The sequence below is a fragment of the Centruroides vittatus genome, unplaced genomic scaffold, assembly GCF_030686945.1.
Source record: "Centruroides vittatus isolate TY-2023 unplaced genomic scaffold, ASM3068694v2 scaffold_386, whole genome shotgun sequence".
NCBI classification, from domain to species: Eukaryota; Metazoa; Arthropoda; class Arachnida; order Scorpiones; family Buthidae; genus Centruroides; species Centruroides vittatus.
The window spans coordinates 8,324,987-8,342,317 of NW_027122706.1; the positions used below are offsets into that span (position 1 = coordinate 8,324,987).

Sequence of the window (17,331 nt, forward strand, 5' to 3'; positions counted from 1 at the left end):
AGTTCACAGAACACGAGTGGACGTTTGCATCTTACTTCAGTGCCCTCTGTTGGAGCTTTCAAAATTCCGTCTCTATTAGTGTTTGGGCACAACCGGGAAAAGACACCACAGTACGAATTTGAGGAGGAATTTTAAATTAAATAAATTAAAAATTTCAGGCCGGTGTTGTGACAATGTCACAATAAATAATTGCTCGGCACATTAAATATATTGTGCATATATGCACAATAAATAATTATCCACACGGCCACAAAATTTAGAAGCAAATACCGATATATCTGCCAAAGAAACATACAGTATTTACGAAATATGTAAATATTGCATTTGTATTAATGTAATATTTTAAATTTAAATTTAATATTTTACATTTAAAGTGTAAGGTTGCCGACCGGTGGAGATAAGGAATTTGAAAGCCCACTCCTCGGCACCAACATAAGATTGCCGTCTTTTAGGTGAAGATCAGTTAATCCCGCGTCAGGATGGACCTAAGGGAAGTTTGCATGTGAGTGTGGCGGAGAAGGCAATTGATGACAAGTGTTTTACAAAAGGAAAACCGTTTATTTGGTAACATTTATGCTTACATCAACAATTGACCGTTTCGCTTCTTTATAGTCCTTCCGCGTGGAGAAAACTTGGTCGTAGCCCCGGGGCGGACGAGACAGAATCGCTGGACGATGCAGATGATCGGTGAGATGGTGCTGCGGCGTTCTAGGTGATCGGCGGTAGCACAACACAATATACAGAGCACGTCTTTCGACCTTGAAATTCCTATTTTTATAATTTTTCTCTCACTATTCTTATTTCCGATTGGCCACTCATCCCCATCGCCGCTTTCCGATTGGTCTCTCCTTTGTTTTCAGGCGAAAATCGGGACTAACTTGGGTCACGGGAAAGGTCCGATTCGGGGTATCCATCTGGCGCCCTTTTGTCTAGTGTTCGAAGATCGTTGATAGAACCACAAGACTCGAGCTTATAATTTAGTCCGTTAATTGAGATTTCTGTTATCTAGGAACTTTTATGATCATTCGCGATGTTTTTCAATCCATTATATCTTTCCCTCCTTTCTGAAATTGTTTTCCTACATTGACTATTTACGAGCACTCGAGTCAGAATTCTACCAATTTATGAGCGCTTGTGTCAGAATTCTACCCTTCGGTTTGACGTTGACAGATCGTTTTTTTTACACGTGTTGGAGTCTGTTCTGACACTCGTTGTTTACATTTTGTGTCGCATTGTTTAGATCAAGAGTTTTTTTCTCTCTCTTCTATATAACCTATTGTTATAATTTAACACAAGATTTCTGCGATTTACATGATTTCGGACCTCGTCTGGGAACTCACAAAAGTTTGTAACAATGATCAAATATAGAATAAATACGGTAATAAATACGGTATTTAATATAAATTTCAGTTAACTACAGATCTGTGTTTTCAGAATGCAAAAATGTCCAGATTATCAAAAATTTCTGCACTAAAGATTTTATCAATCAGCTCACGTCGTCAGTATTTAGCTTAGCATTATGGACTGTTTTTAATAATTTTTATTTATGTGGCAGAAAACCTGATATCATTAGCCCTTTTCCAACTTTCCCAAATTCAGTTAAACGTTATCATAATTTCTATATTTCTTAGTAGCAGGCTTTAAATGTAAATAACATTAATTGAACATAATCAAATTCTATTCCAGGTAAATTTCGCATACAGTGTACCTTCAGTGAAATTTGTTGCTGGGGGTTTTTGAAATTCTCCTACTTTGACATTTATTTTATAACCGATTTCAACTTTTTTACAGGATTAATTTTAAGCTAAAATTAACAGGAATATAACATTAATCGCATTCAAGATCAAAATTATTCAAAATGTTTTTGCCGAAATTTGAATTTCTGCTAGTCCGATGGGAGAAAGAAAGAAAACAAATTAATCGGATTTCTTGTTATCTATTTTTATTTTAAATGGTTTGATGTTAGGCACCGAATTGTAAAATTTCGTCAGAAAAAGGCGTAAGATTGTTCCGTTCTCGCTGACAAAACCAGAAGAGCCAAGTGTAAAAAAAAAAAAAAAACAACTGAGAATTTGAGGCTGCATGAGGTTAGTGAATAAATAATGTTTAAAATATAAATTTACGAAGTGTTTGCATTAACTTTTGCAATATAATGTAACTGAATTTTTTAGATACATTTTGAGGAGTCACAATTTGAAGTTAAAAGAGCGGGCGAGAGAAAATTATTGCTGTTGATCATAAAAATAAATGTGTAAATTATTGTAAATATCATATATAAATGTCGATATCCCTTTATTTTTAAATTATATTATAATTATTATATTTGATAAATTTTAAATTTGTGATAAAACTTCCATTAACAGTTGTCTTAAATTGATGATAACATTACTGTTTATGAAAACACTGATGATGTATTTGTTTCTCTGTAAAATCCACCCATGTAGGGTAAACATTGGTAAATTCATGATAAAATTAATTATTCTTTAATTATCGAATATATATTTCGTAAATGGACATGTTAACTATACTTTTAAAGGAACCATACTCTCAACATGACAGCATGGATTTTTGTCATTATGAATATACTGTATTTATATGTATAAATTTTTCTCCTGAAAGGAGTTAGACCAGTGATTCTTAACAGGGGGGCCGCGGCCCCCTCGGGGTCCATAAGAAGTTTGCCGGGAACCGCCAAATTATGTGAAATTTCCTTCAGAATATCATAAAAAGAAAATTGATGCATAACCGAATATCGTATTGAAAAGTGAAATAAGAAAGATAAAGTTTTTCTATTTAGTTTTTTTTATTTATTTCTTATTTCTTCCTACGAACAACTTTGTTAGTACAAAAGAAATAAATGCAAATATGCTACTTACACTGCAGTATTTACTTCTTTTATTCCAAAGTAATTCTAAGAAACTATTAATGCTTGGAATTTTAAAAATAATTAGGAAAATAGTGGGCTTAGTAGTTGGCAATAAACCAACCTTTGGTTGGTTTATTGCTTTAATATATCAGGTTGGCTGTTGACGTTTGTTTATGTTAGTAGTTGGCTTTGAAAATTTAAATATTTTTGCAAAAGATATGCAAAATCTTTACACAAGTTGTGGGTGTTTTAGTTTTAGTTTAGTTTTAGCATCGACTTTGGATCGAATAATAGTGTATTTTTTTCTTATATTGTGTGTTTAGTTTTAATTATTTATAATTAACCCATAAAAATGAGCAAAAAACAGAAAGGAACGTTAGAAAAATTTTTTTAATGTAAGTAATCGCGGACCGGGACCTTCAAAAAGAAAATATAGTGAAGAAAATACTAGTGAAAGTTCTGATGATGATACAGTGAAAAATGCAACGGAAAAAACCACAAGTCCTAAAACTAAAGGTAGTAACATTAAAGTTAGAAAATACAATCGTGATTATATCAAATATGGGTTCGTAAGCATAGAAGTTCAAGAAATTACAAAACCACAATGCGTCATTTGCGGTGCAGTTCTCTCCAATGAAGCAATGAAACCAAATAAATTGTTGAGGCATTTAAATTCTAAGCACGAACAATATAAAAACAAAACGCGGGATTTTTTATAAGAAAAAAAGACGAATTAAAAAATCAAAAGACGCTCGTAAATGTGACAACTACTAAAAGTAAAGAATTATTAAAAGCTTCATTTATTGCAGCTCTTCACGTTGCTAAAGCATAAAAACCATTTACAATATCCGAAGAATTATTAAAACCTGCCATGTTTAATATTTGTAAAGAACTATTTCAACCATTTTGTTAAACAAAATTATTTAAATAGATAATGAAATAATAAAGTTATGATTTACATTTATTATATAAAAAATAAAGCAATAATAAAAAATCAATTTATTATAGATAATTTAACAAATATAAATTATTATTAAAAAAATCGGGGTCACAAAAAATTATGAAATATTTGGTGGGCCGCGAGTATAAAAAGGTTAAGGACCACTGAGTTAGACGACTCAATTGCTAACAGGAAAAGTATGATGTACAGGAACAAGCCGCTACTAATTTAAAGTGGAGAACATATATTTTAAATTAAATAAATTAAAAATATGATTAAAAATTGCAGCCCGGCATTGTGACGACTACAATAAATAATTGCACGTTTCTTTTATAAATTCATATTTTGATACAAATGCTATTTGCTGCATATACTGTCTTTTAGTGTAAACGTGTTGCATTTCCTGAAGTAACAGTTTTAGTGAAATTGAAAAATACAGTATCGGGTTACAATAGAGACTTCTTTTAAATATTTTATGTTGTTAGATGAAAACAAAAATCCAGTTTATAAACTTATATAAACTGCTTTAATATTTAACACTTGTTCTAAAATGTTTGTAGTATGCATCATTAAAGTGTTTTTAATTAGCCCTTTTTAAATTACATTAAAACATGGTTCTCAGATCAGTACTAGTCCATACGCTGTTTGTGGTAAAGTTTTACTTTTCTGACAGGTTGTAAAACAGCATTGTGTAACTTATTACACAGAATAAATGTTATATGTTGTTTGTGGACTGAAAACACCCTTTAAAATATAAAATAAAATATAATAATTGAAATTAAAACTTTCAGTCATTTAAATTAATATTTCATAATAATTGAGAGTAATGTAACATAGTACAAATTGCATAGTCTAATAAATAATTGTTGTTTAATAATCATTTTATTGTAAAATAAACAATAAATAAAGTTGAAGTTGATATTTCTATTTGTTGGTATTGTCTACTGTTTAATAAATTTTTATAAATATACTTATTTAATTCTCTATAAAAATAAATAAATTTAGTTTATATGAATAACTTCCTTCATTTAGGAATTCTTATTATCTCTTATTATCTCTTCTTATTATCTCTTGCAAACACTTTTGAAGGTTTACTTTACATAATATACAGTAGAACCTCGCTTAACGAGCACCTCGCACAACGAGTATTTCGCATAATGAGCAAAACAAATTGTAAAAATTGCCTCACTTAACGAGCGATGTTTTGCATAACGAGTGACGAGGAGAGGGGAAAGTCCCGAATTGTGCGCATGCTCCATCAGTCTGTGTTTAGCACTCGTTCTGCTAGCATCTTACTGTCGCTTGTGATCACATATTTTTCCAAACTTGTGTTCACACATATTACTTATAAACATCAACAACCAAAGCCCGTTATATAATAAACACCCCAAACGATATGCCAAATTCTTAGGCTATGTAAAGGCTATAGTTTAATAATAAAAATTAATTAATTTGACTGAAGGTAGGCAGTTATGCTGCCATCTCGTATTAAATTTTAGAAATGTCTGAATTAAAAATTAACTATTTATAATTATTAAATTTAATACGAGATGGAAGCATAACTGCGTCTAGTCAAATTAATTAATTATTATTTAATTATAGCCTTTACGTAGCCCAAGGATTTGGCATATCATTTGGAGTGTTTATCAAACATATTATCTATGATTTTTTTTTGTCTTCTGCAAATTGAATTCTCATTCCAGGTTGATTCATTTTGCGCTAGAAGAAAAGATGATGATGATTCACGCTTTTTAACAAGGTTTATTGTATAAATTTCTTTAAATAAACATTATACATGAAGTATTTTTTCGGCGTGGAACGCATTATCGTATTTTACATTAATTTCTATGGGAAAAATTGTTTCGCTTAATGAGTGTTTCGCATTACGAGTACGACTCTGAAACGAATTATGCTCGTTAAGCGAGGTTCCACTGTATAAAGTTTATACTTTTCTCTTGATCTAATTTTAATTTATAAAAATTTTTACTGTAAGTTCCTGTTTGCAGTTTGTGTAATGCATGTGAATATAGAAAATCAAATGTATTCTTATTTTAACAAGTATCTCCAAATTCCTTCTCTAATTTTGCATTTCAAAATTAAATAAATTTATTCATGTACTGTATCATACGAACTATTAACATAGCTTTTTATTTTGAAACCTATTTAGTTAAAGCCTTTAATTATATGTAAGAGTAACCTCTAAATAAAAAGATACTCCTCCATTTAAAATTATAAAAGGAATTCCGTGGCTCGAACTGGAAGGAAAGTGCAATTTACTGCACATACATAGCATGAAATCTATACCGTGACCTTGAAATTAAGGACCCAATATGGCGGTTCCATAGGGAACATTGATGTTCTGACCAAGTGTTTATAGACCTTGGCAAACGTCTGTCCCGATCCACTCGTTACAGAATGTATTTTCTAAAATTTTATATAGACATGAAAATGGTTATTTTCCAAAATCTCTTTGAAGTGATCGCAATGTCACTGTAACACAGTTCGAAAAAATAATTTGGAATATTAGATTTAAAATTGAAGTAATCGAATATTTCAAACTTGTTTTCACGAACATGTTTGAGCTAATTAATTGAAAAATAATTATTATATTAAATGTAAATAATAATTTCTTGAAAGATTATTTTATATAAAATATTTTATTCTACTTAATGAATTATTATAAATAGTCTCCGAATTTTCCGGATTTATCCGATAATCCGAGGAGAGTTTCGAAAGAGACATTTTGCTTTCACTGACGAAAACGAATTTTACATTTTTTCAATTGAAATCAGCAAAAATGCTTGATTTATTGGATTTTCTTGGATTTTTTAAAAATACATTCATAATTTTTGGAAAAATACTGTCATGTGTGCGGTCACTGATGTCTTTGTAGCAGTGGCGTGCCGTGACATTTGATGATAGGGAAGCTGTGTTTCTGTAAGAAGCCGACTTACAGGGGCAATCAATTAATTGCGCGTCAGGGCCCGTTCGTTTTCGTTTGTTCGATAAGCCAGTAAAAACCGTATACTTCTTTAAATGTATTTTTAATAGATTATCTGACGTACTTAATAAATAAGAAAGTTCAATATAATTACCTCCGTTATTAGATTCAATAAATTCCCCATGCCCTCTAAATGCCAATTCTCGCTTTGAGAAAAAATATATAACGTCTATTAATTTAGATATATCTATTAATTGTAATTATCTTGTTATAATTTTCAATATTTATTTTATATTAACTACCAATGTTAAATTCTATTTTATTTTGATTTCCAAATTGCTTCAATTTTACGAAAGAATCGTCATTCGTCATGAATTTTATCGTCAAAATGTCGAAATTTTTTTGTCGACGTATTTATATTTAATTTAGGCATTGGTCTTTCTCTTTTAATGATGTTTTCTTTTTCATTATATGGTCTCGAGCCAAAACTTTTTTAAAATAAATTTTTGAATCACTAGCCACGATATAAGGGCTAAAATTAAAATTATAAAAAACTTACTTGATAAAACAAAATGTGTGATGAATATATACATACCTAGTACAAAACATTCTTCAATTGTATGAATATACTTTTAAAGAAACTTATAATTAAATATAACTTTGTGAAGAAACGTACATAAAAATAACAAAATATTCTTTACTTTTTAAATCTTAAAACAATCCACTTAGTGAAATACTGTAGCTCCCTACGAGTGGCTAATGAATGGAATCAGAGACGGTCCAGGTAGGTGTATCCGTGCCAAATCCCGAGGGTGCCGATACCGGTCAATGTCAAATGCCTCTTTTGTCGCGTCACTAGTATATCTCAAAGGACGCCACTGGGTTGTTGTAGATTTTAAACGTTTCTCACCATAACTGTAAAAATCTAAATATGTTAAACTTAACAGATTGTCCGTTGTTCGTTTTCTAACTAATTCGTTTTAGGACCAAGTGTTCGCGGAAATTTCCAAAATTTACAACTTTTCGGTTACTCTCATTGAACTGGAAAAATTTCTGTCTTTATTACATCTAATATTGTGAAGAGATCAGACCCCACTGTACTCGGCAAGAGATTGGTTCGGTTAAGCTTCTGTTTAAGTAAAATTTCGGCTCTTTCATCAGGGTTTTATTTATGTTACTAATTCCCTAATTGCTTAATTATTTAACTACTTCTTAAATAGAAATAAGTCGAAACCGGTTTCTTTGTACTTGAATGTCTGTAGTCTTGGGAAAGAAGTGGAAAGAAATTTTTATGACAACCGATACATAAATCGTAAATTTAAGGAAAATAAATTCTAGAGCTTTTTTGTACCTTGTGCGTTTCATTCATTAAATTTGGTTGTAAAGATGATGACAAAGTAACCATTAATTTTTTTAACATTGTACAAGAATTGTACACGTTTTTTCTGCATCCCCTTACAGATGAGACATACTAAATCGTAATATCACCGGTTTAACATTGAAATCCGTAAGTAATATAAGATGGGAGAGCAGAATAAACGCAGAATAAATATATCAAATATTTTAATGGATTTTTTTTTAAAACTCCTGTCAACTATACAGAAGTATCATAAAAACATGCCAGTAAACTTCTATCGGTTGGGTTAAGTTATAAATCTAGTCTAGGGTGGGCAACCTTTTTTATAACATGGGCCAGAATAAATTTTATGTTTTTTCCGCGGGTCGTAGTAGTTAATTGACGCCTTCTTGTGACTTGTAATTTTTTTAGTCTGCAAATATGAAATAAATAAATAAAAACTTAATTACTACATTTATTTTTCTTATCGTTTTCGAAAATTACAAAGAATTGGAAAATAACTATTAATTAGTTATTTTTCCAATTTAATAATCTATTAAAGATCTCGCGGGGCGGATAGAAACTTTTCGCGAGCCGTAGCTGGCCCGCGGGCCGGGGATTGCCCGTCGTTGATCTAGTCTGCTCATGATTCACATAATCGGGCGAGGGCGGCCGAATATCTAGCAGGCAGGCGGCTAACAGCCCACAACCGGTCCGGGATATAAAATTGGACGCTTTACGCGTGTGTTGCTTCTACCAGCTAAACCGGGTGAGATTGGTGCTCTGTAAACCGCACGTGCCAATGCCTATATAATCTGGCTGATTGGAAACTGACCCGGTTTTGACATTCCTTCCGCATGAATTATTCGAATATACTATAGCAATCTTATCGTTTTTTTTCATATGTAGTATAGAAATTTGTAAAAGATACATAATGCAGTTATAATAAAATATTAATTTTAATTAATTCAAAGTACGTTAACATATGAAAATTTATATTTTATAAAATACAAGGGAAGGTCATTGGAAGGTGGAAGCGGCGCTTCCATCGCTTCCAATGACGGCACTCCACTGCTTTGTAGGTACCAAAAAATCCATTTCGATTTCAGAAGAAAAGCAGACACACTTCCAGACGTCGTTTTGTAAACAATTACTTTATGCCAAATTCAGTGTTTTTTAATTGACGAAAATAAAAATTATTAGCGTTTTGGCTATCTTTTGAGCTAATTTATTCGATAATTTTTAGCTACTTTTTAATAAATTATTGGTGACATTTTCTCTTAAGATCTGCAACAGTATGAAGTACAGAAGTGTTCGCAGCCTCAAGGTTTTATATTCAACTATAGACTAGGAAATTTAATAGGTAAGCATAAAAGTTCTGTCTCAACTTCTGCTGAAGTGGGTGAGGGAAGCGAAGTTAGCCGAGATAGACTTCACAGTGAATGACTCAAAAGTGTTCTGCCAGGTATGTCAAAATGCATTTGTGTGCATGAAGAAATCACATTTTGAGATCATGTGCGTTCTGCAAGATACGTGCAAGCAGTACGTCGGAAAGATCGAATATCTCAGATGCTGCTCACACAAATGGAATCCCAGGATCAAGGAAATATATTTTTCTTAGATACAGCAAGAACCTTTATAGGATGCAATATAGAAGAAATCCGCAAAGAAATTAGTGACAATGCTATATGGTTTACTGTAGATGAAACTACAGACGCATGCGGACGATATGTTGCTTCAATGGTAGTAGGAAAACTCGACGGAAAAGACTGCGCTAAAATTCATCTTCTTTTATGCAAATTTCTGGAGAGGACGAATGCAGAGGCGATAGCAAGATTTGTCGAGAAAGGTCGAATGTTATTGTGGCAAGATCGATTTCTCCAGAATACTGAAAAAGTTCTAGTCATGCTTAACAGACGGCGCAGCATACATGAAGGTTGCTATACGCATTTCGAAGCCTCTTTTTTTATATAGGGGAAGGTGGTGCAAGATGGGACCATGGAGTAAGACGAAGACGTCTGTTTATTCGTGGTTAAAGCGCTTTCATCTAGTTGTTATTTGCGGAACTAAATGTCAATCTCAAAAGGGATCACGGGACGAGAGAACGTCCGAATCGCTCTCTTTGTTTGGAGGTAAGACAGTTTTCCATGTTTCAGCAATACTTCATCTAATTTTACGCCCGCTACAAAGTTTCTACAAAATAAGTATTGTGAACTTTTACGTTACCTTTTAGATGAAGATATTATGGTATTCAAAGTAACCTTTAAGACTGAAATTGTTTAGTTTTGAAATAAAGTTGACCCGTGTTTGCAGTCAGTATGAAAAGTGCCCGTTGGGGCAAGATGGTGGAGGCAAGATGGGGTATCCCATCTTGCTCCAAGGTTGGCCATGAATTCTGCTGCTGGCTAGAGGCACTCCAATATAGTGCAGTGAACTAGTTTTAAATTCGTTGTCATTGATAATTCCATATCACCTTTTCGAATATATAAAATAATAATTTTAAAAATGATCTTTTTATAGAAAATGAAATATTCCACTTTTAAATCATATCTAACTGTAATAAATTTATACAGTATATACTGTATTACTTTATTATTTATGTTTTTACGTTTTATTTTATTTATGAAAACATTTTTTTAATTTAAATACTATCTTTAACAAGAAATAAAATGTGAGATAACAATCGAAATAAAAACTTTTTCCACGACAAAAATATCGTCTGCTTACAAAATAGCGAAACTGAGCATGCGCGAAGTGACAGTATCGTCTGGTAAAGTAAATACGAGTAAGTTCAAACTTTTATATTTATTTATTCGGAAAATAATAATACCGGTAAATGTAGCCGTTGTGATAAATGGGCACACTGTTCTTGTGTCAATATCGAAGAAAACGACAGTTTAACCATTTTAATTTGTCTTTCTTGTATATAAAAATAATATCCCCATCTTTTCTCATGGGTGGGGCAAGATGGTAGGCCTACTTTTACATATAATTTTAAAATATTAAATTTTCTAGTTTTTAAAAAGTTTTTCAAAAATTAAATTTTGTATTATATATTACCAAATGTTGTAGTTGCTGAGAATAAAAGAATTATTGTTCTCATTAACCACTTCTCTAGTTTACATCCGTTCCCATTTGTTAAATTTTCCGGATATCATTGAGGTATTAGAAGCAAGAGGGTTGTCACTTAAATAATCTCTAAAAAATTTTCAAACAGTAGAGGATTCTATACAAAATCTTCCTGGTTTATGTGGAGGCAAACTTGGCACGAAGCTGGCGGCGGTTTTGGAGAACAGTGGTTTTTCTGTGCTTCGCCAAGTTTTTTTTTTTTTTTTTTTTTTTTTAACTCTTTCCGCCCTGTGGGCACTAAGAGGGCCTCTTTTAGTAGGCCCATTATGGGTTCGACCAGGCCCACAATGGGGCGACCGGGTGGTGAGGGACGGGGCCCGACATATCCGAACGGACCACCCCCCGAAAAATTCCTGGGGATTATTCGACCCGTTCGGATTCGATTCCGGGTCCCCCAGAGCGGTAGGCTGTCACCTTGACCGCTCGGCCATCCGGCCGTCTGCTTCGACAAGTTAATAGGTGTCTAGTCGGAAAATCGTCGGAGATCTCTGAGGATGTAGGGCTTGCTGAAATACTATCCTGTGACTGGTCGAGGCGGAGAGAAGTTTTTCATTGTATAAAAACATTCTCATTGACCGCCGACACAGTCTGACAGAAGAAATATTAATAGATTTCTTGTGTATGCATAGTCATATTCAAACAGTTTATAATATTGTTTACTGCATTAATTAATAAATAGATAACTGAAGAAAATTTGAGAATTTTGTTTTATTTTTATTATATTTTTGTTCCAATAATAAATACGAAACGCGATATTTTCGATCCGATTTCGAATTCGAAACTCCACTTTTATGGATCCGGAAAATCCGGAGTTTAATTATAGGTAATATTACAAGCTGGGCAATGCCCAAAATTAAACATTATTTCCGACTTCGCGTTGAGCGATTATAAGTTTGTAGGGTCAATGTTAAAATCGCTATTGTACTGAACCATGACTTTAATACAAATGTATGAATAATATTGTAAAATACGACTTCGTTGTAGCGACCTCCTAAATACGCGTTATCGTAAAGAGCTAATGAATATTTATGTTCGTAAATATTAAATAGAGAATCTTTCAGTAGCTGTGAATGAATAAAATGCTGATCGTTGCAAATTACATTGTTATCGCCAAGCAGCAACGGCTGGTGTTGAGTACTGAGAAACTGCAGCACCTTAAATAAAAATGAAATCGCCAATAATGTCTCGATTTTTATTACATAGTTATTAAATAAATTATTTACATGATTAAAAGTACAAATTGTAATGTTACACTGAAATATTCTGATAGTACATCAGTTGTATGGAATATATTTAAATCTAAGTATACGTTACTGCCGACTAAAAGTTAAAAAAGAAAAGTAAATACAATGATACCAATTTCATCGTCACTTGAAAACAGATTTTCAGTGTTTTCTAAAAATCTCTGTAATCGGTTTTTACCGAAAACCGGTTTGTTGCCAACACTAATCAAAACAGTATCCATCTGTCTATCTATATTATATATATTTTTCTGAATGTTTATTTTTTTGTCCGGTATAGAAATTAAAGAAAAACTATCTGCTGGGCAGAAAACGGATCTAACAGATGTAACTTTTTCTTGGGGAATATAATAATGCTATTTAAAATTTCTAAAATGGCATTTCTGCTTAGTTATTAATTAATGAAAATCCATATAATATATGTGGATCAACATTAATTTAAATTTTAAAAAATTTTTACTGTTGTTTTGCTTTTTTCCCTTCCTTGTCTGCTTGCGACCAGAAGCCGATCACCTGCCGATCAGCCAATGGAATGTGGTTCTTAACATTAATTAAGAACCATATTCCATTCCATATTATTCAAGACGTGAATAAAAAGGCTAGGACTGGCAGATCTGAAAAAAGAACAAAAAGGAAAAGAAAGAAGAAAAGAGAGAAAACAAAGAAATACAGTAGAAGAGGCTTTCTAGGCCTAGGTTGCCGTCCGTCTTCAGAGTCGTGTTGTATATGTAGAGCCAATCAGTTACTTAAATTTAGTTATTGTAAGTTGTCTTTTCACGTAATTATTAAACGTTTGTTTTATTGTTAAATTGCTTGAAGCTTTCTTCATCAAATTTCATATAACGGAAAAGGCATCAAAAAGTATGTCAGACATAACCATTTTATCCATGATATGATCTACAATCTGTCAACCATACGAGTTTAACTTCGCTTTTCAGTGAATCTAATGTGCCGCCATTATTTGTTTCACGCTTCGACTTCGATTTCAAGTATTTTACATAGTACATTTTGATTTAAATTAAAATATCTATGATCTATTTCATCTAATCATCAAAATACCTTGTAAAAGTTTTTCGTAATCTGCATATATTTTGACAGCAGTAATATATTTATTAAATACTTTCTTAATTAGTTTCGTGTTTGGGGCAAAACAATTTCCATTCCGGAAGATAATAATGACGGCGCATCCGGTTCCATTACAATGTCGACATATTCTCCCTTTCAGAGTTTACTTTCTTAAATTTTTAAAGTAATTTATAATTAACATTTTTACGTTATATAAATTTTTCACTACATATCCTTATAAAATATAACATGAAAACATACAATTCGCATTGATACATAAAAGGAATTTAATACATACTACGATGTATATAATGTATAAGAGGCGTGATTGTGCCACGCGCCTACTAGTATACCGATGTACGATCAGTGAGATGGCACCATTTTAAGATTTTGCTTTGGTGTGATTTTGAAAGATGTTCTAAAATGTACAATCAAAATGAAGAAAAATTAAGCGCCCCTTATTTCTTGTTGCCCTTGCATACCCTTCTGACAAATGTTCTAGAATGTTCGATACATCTAGATTCTAGAAGTAAACTTCGAGAACAAACTTGATATCCGAACTATGATCTTTCATCTAGAATAATCCACAGTCACGTAGTATAAGTAAGCGATCGATAACCGAGCATTCATTTTTTAATAATAATAAATGAACTAATTGATTGGTATCGAATTATTTGTTAATGAAATGTAATTTTAGATTTGTTGATTAAGACAATTTTTTTAGTTTGAATTTTATTTCTAAAGCCTTCTAAACCCACATTACGCCCATAAGAAGCCACAAAACATAAATACTAGACGTGGACAATCCAGTTCCACTTCTGAAACTGGAATTGTCTAAACTTCCGACAGAACGATTCCTCTGAACTGCGTAAAATGTTTCACGGAATGGAATCAACCAATAGAAAACATCATTCCTTTCTATGTGGACATAGAGTAGCTAAAATGAAACATAAAATCAAATACTCTTCAGAATCTTGGCTGAGACCGACCGTAGCGCCTTGGTCGGTCTCAGCCAATGTAGTTACTGCAGCTAGACGTTTTTGTTTGGACACCAATTGCCTGGGGCCCTATTAGTGAGAGCCCCAGGTAATTGCCCTTTTGCCATAGACTAACGTGCCACTGTAGACGTTTCACTGGGAGTTGCTTTCTTTATTATCAAACGATTGTGGGATGAATCGACTTCGCAAACAACACTAAACTGCTGGAACCGCATTGATTTAATTCCACTCTGAAATCTTACTGATGAGGATAATATAACAGAAGACCTGTCAAAACAATTATCCAATCTCCAAACCCTTGTTTCAATAAATCATCTGTTAACAATGAAAGAATTCCGGACATTAAACCGAAGAAATCTTCATCTCTGAAGAAATGAACGTAAATGAGATAGTGGAAATTATCTCACTCACTCAAAGATGAAAATCGGACGACTCTAAATGGTTTTCTATGATGAATCAAATTTAGAAGATGTAGTTAGTGCTAATGAAGAAGAATTAGCGTCTTCAACAAAGCAAGTGTAATACAATCCAAATCAAATAAAGATCTTTTTAGAAGCATGTTCGTATGATGTTAATATGATGCGTAATTTGTTTACTTTAACGGATACTGTGGATAAAATAACAGAAAGAAGAAAACATTTTAAATAAACAAGACATCATAATTTTATAAATGTGCAAGTTTATTTAAAGCAATGTTACAATATAATCAACGATATTCTTTCGTCTCTGTTGTAAAAAAGACACGCGTTTTCATTACGAGAATATATAAGCTTTCGGAGTAAACGCAAAGTTTTGCCAGAAACTATAGTACCAAACGTAGGTTACGCGGTTCTCAAATGAAAAGTGCATTTACAATGCACTTTTCATTTGAGAACCGCTATTTCGGGGTGGCGCTATTTCGAAAAGTGCATTTACAATGCACTTTTCGAAATAGCGCCACCCTCGCATATGCTGAAAAATACACACGAACAGATGTGGGCGTTATATCGGGGTTGGCTGTATTTTTCTTTTATCGATCATAGATTATAAATATCCGTAAATAATATGCGAAGGTAAATCTATAATAGTTTAAAATTCGAATAAATTTTATCAAATAGCATTATTTAATATAAAACTACTGCTAAATACGCTTTTATTTTTAAATGCTAACATGACGACTCAATAAATATTTTAATATATAATTTATTAAAAAAAAAATATATATATATATATATATATATATATATATGAATTATATAAGATATAAGCGTATATTAACTAAAAATATATAGTTATTCTTCACTTCTATCTATTTTTCTTTGACAGCAAGTTATTAATAACTACTATTCTAGTTTCAAATTTCCTTAAATTTTGTTGATGAATAACAAATTCTTTTGATAAGGAAAACAATGGATATGAAAGTATGCTTTTATGTAAAAACTGTTACTTTAGACATATTTACGTAGGTTATTATTTTACATTAATTAATTTCAGGATTTTAAATATATTAATTAAAAAATTTAATAAAAATTTGTAATTTTAAAAATATTTAATAGATTAATATATTTTAAATTTAACTCTTCTATTTGCATGTGGACGTAAGAATTAAAACAAAATGTTATCTTGGTAGTGATAAATTTTGTGATAATATTTATGATAAATTTATTATTATAAATAAGCTATATACAAAATGTTCAAAATATGTTATTAATATAGATAAGCTATAAAAATATTTAACTAAGAATATTATTTTAGATGTATTTTAATGTTTATAAAATTTTCATTGATTAAGTAGATCATACTATACATAGTACAGTAGAGGAGAAAAATCAGCATACGTACTGCATTAAAACATTTTTTTTATTTAATAAAAAAATTATTAAAATAAATTAATATTTAAATGCTTTTAAACAATGACAACTATTTAATTCAAACAGTTTTTAACCATTTAAAATACAAATGTACAGTACATTATCATATCAATATATTACAGTTTTTTTAGTATTATTATTTTTAAAATTAATTACCAAATTAATTTTAGTAGAATTCTTTATTTTAATTATCTGGAAAATTCGTTTTAAGATTATCGATTGCTTTAAAAAAATTAATTAATAATAAATGGAGAATGATAAAATAATATGTAAAGAAAATAATTATTATTTTCACTAGATGGCAGTAAGTGGCCGCAAAAATTAAACCATAGGTGTGTCACGTGATCACAGATGTAATGTATTTGGCGCAGAACTGAAACCTTCCTGTCAGAGAATCGATATCCAGCGCCTAACTCTACGGCAGAGTCGACCAATAATAAGCAAGACATTTCTTCCTATATAGGAACAGTCCTACATAGAATCAGCCTAAAATTCATCCACCTATCAAATCAGATATAAACGAAGGTGAGTCAAGATTTCAAGGTTTTATATTCACGCACGTGATTATTTATGTTTTGTTATCACTTGACAGATTTTTACGCTTTAAACCTTCCCTTTTAAAATCGCCTGAATTAGTTTTATTCGATCGTATATTTAATACTATTTTTAATGAAATTATACTAACAGAAGAAAAATAATAATAAAACCATTTTTTATAAACTGACCTCTAAAATCGATTTCTGTTTTTGTCGTTATTAGTTTATGCAGGTTCTACTTAAACATCTGTATTTGGCTGTATCACATTTCTCTTTTTAAAATAATTCAGACGATTAATAATTCATTACCTGAATCTCCGAAAATTTAATATATCCTTAATAACTTTTCGTATATTAATGCTTAATTAATTCATTCGTGTCTTAATGCGGAAATAACTCATAAAACGTCATATATTGAATATTTTAATC

At 31.4% G+C, this 17,331-nt stretch overlaps 1 protein-coding gene across 4 annotated transcripts in view; it reads left to right on the top strand.

Moving 5' to 3' along the window:
* The first annotated feature begins 16,692 nt into the window (after positions 1-16,692).
* Positions 16,693-17,331, top strand: part of LOC136988851 (intermembrane lipid transfer protein VPS13A-like) — a 368,680-nt gene continuing 368,041 nt past the window's right edge. For 3 of the 4 annotated variants that reach the window (XM_067286838.1, XM_067286837.1, XM_067286842.1), the window contains exon 1: positions 16,693-16,891. The gene's annotated coding sequence lies outside the window, so the exon portion shown is untranslated. The remainder of the gene's footprint in view (positions 16,892-17,331) is intronic. The other variant, XM_067286841.1, reaches the window with a different exon arrangement.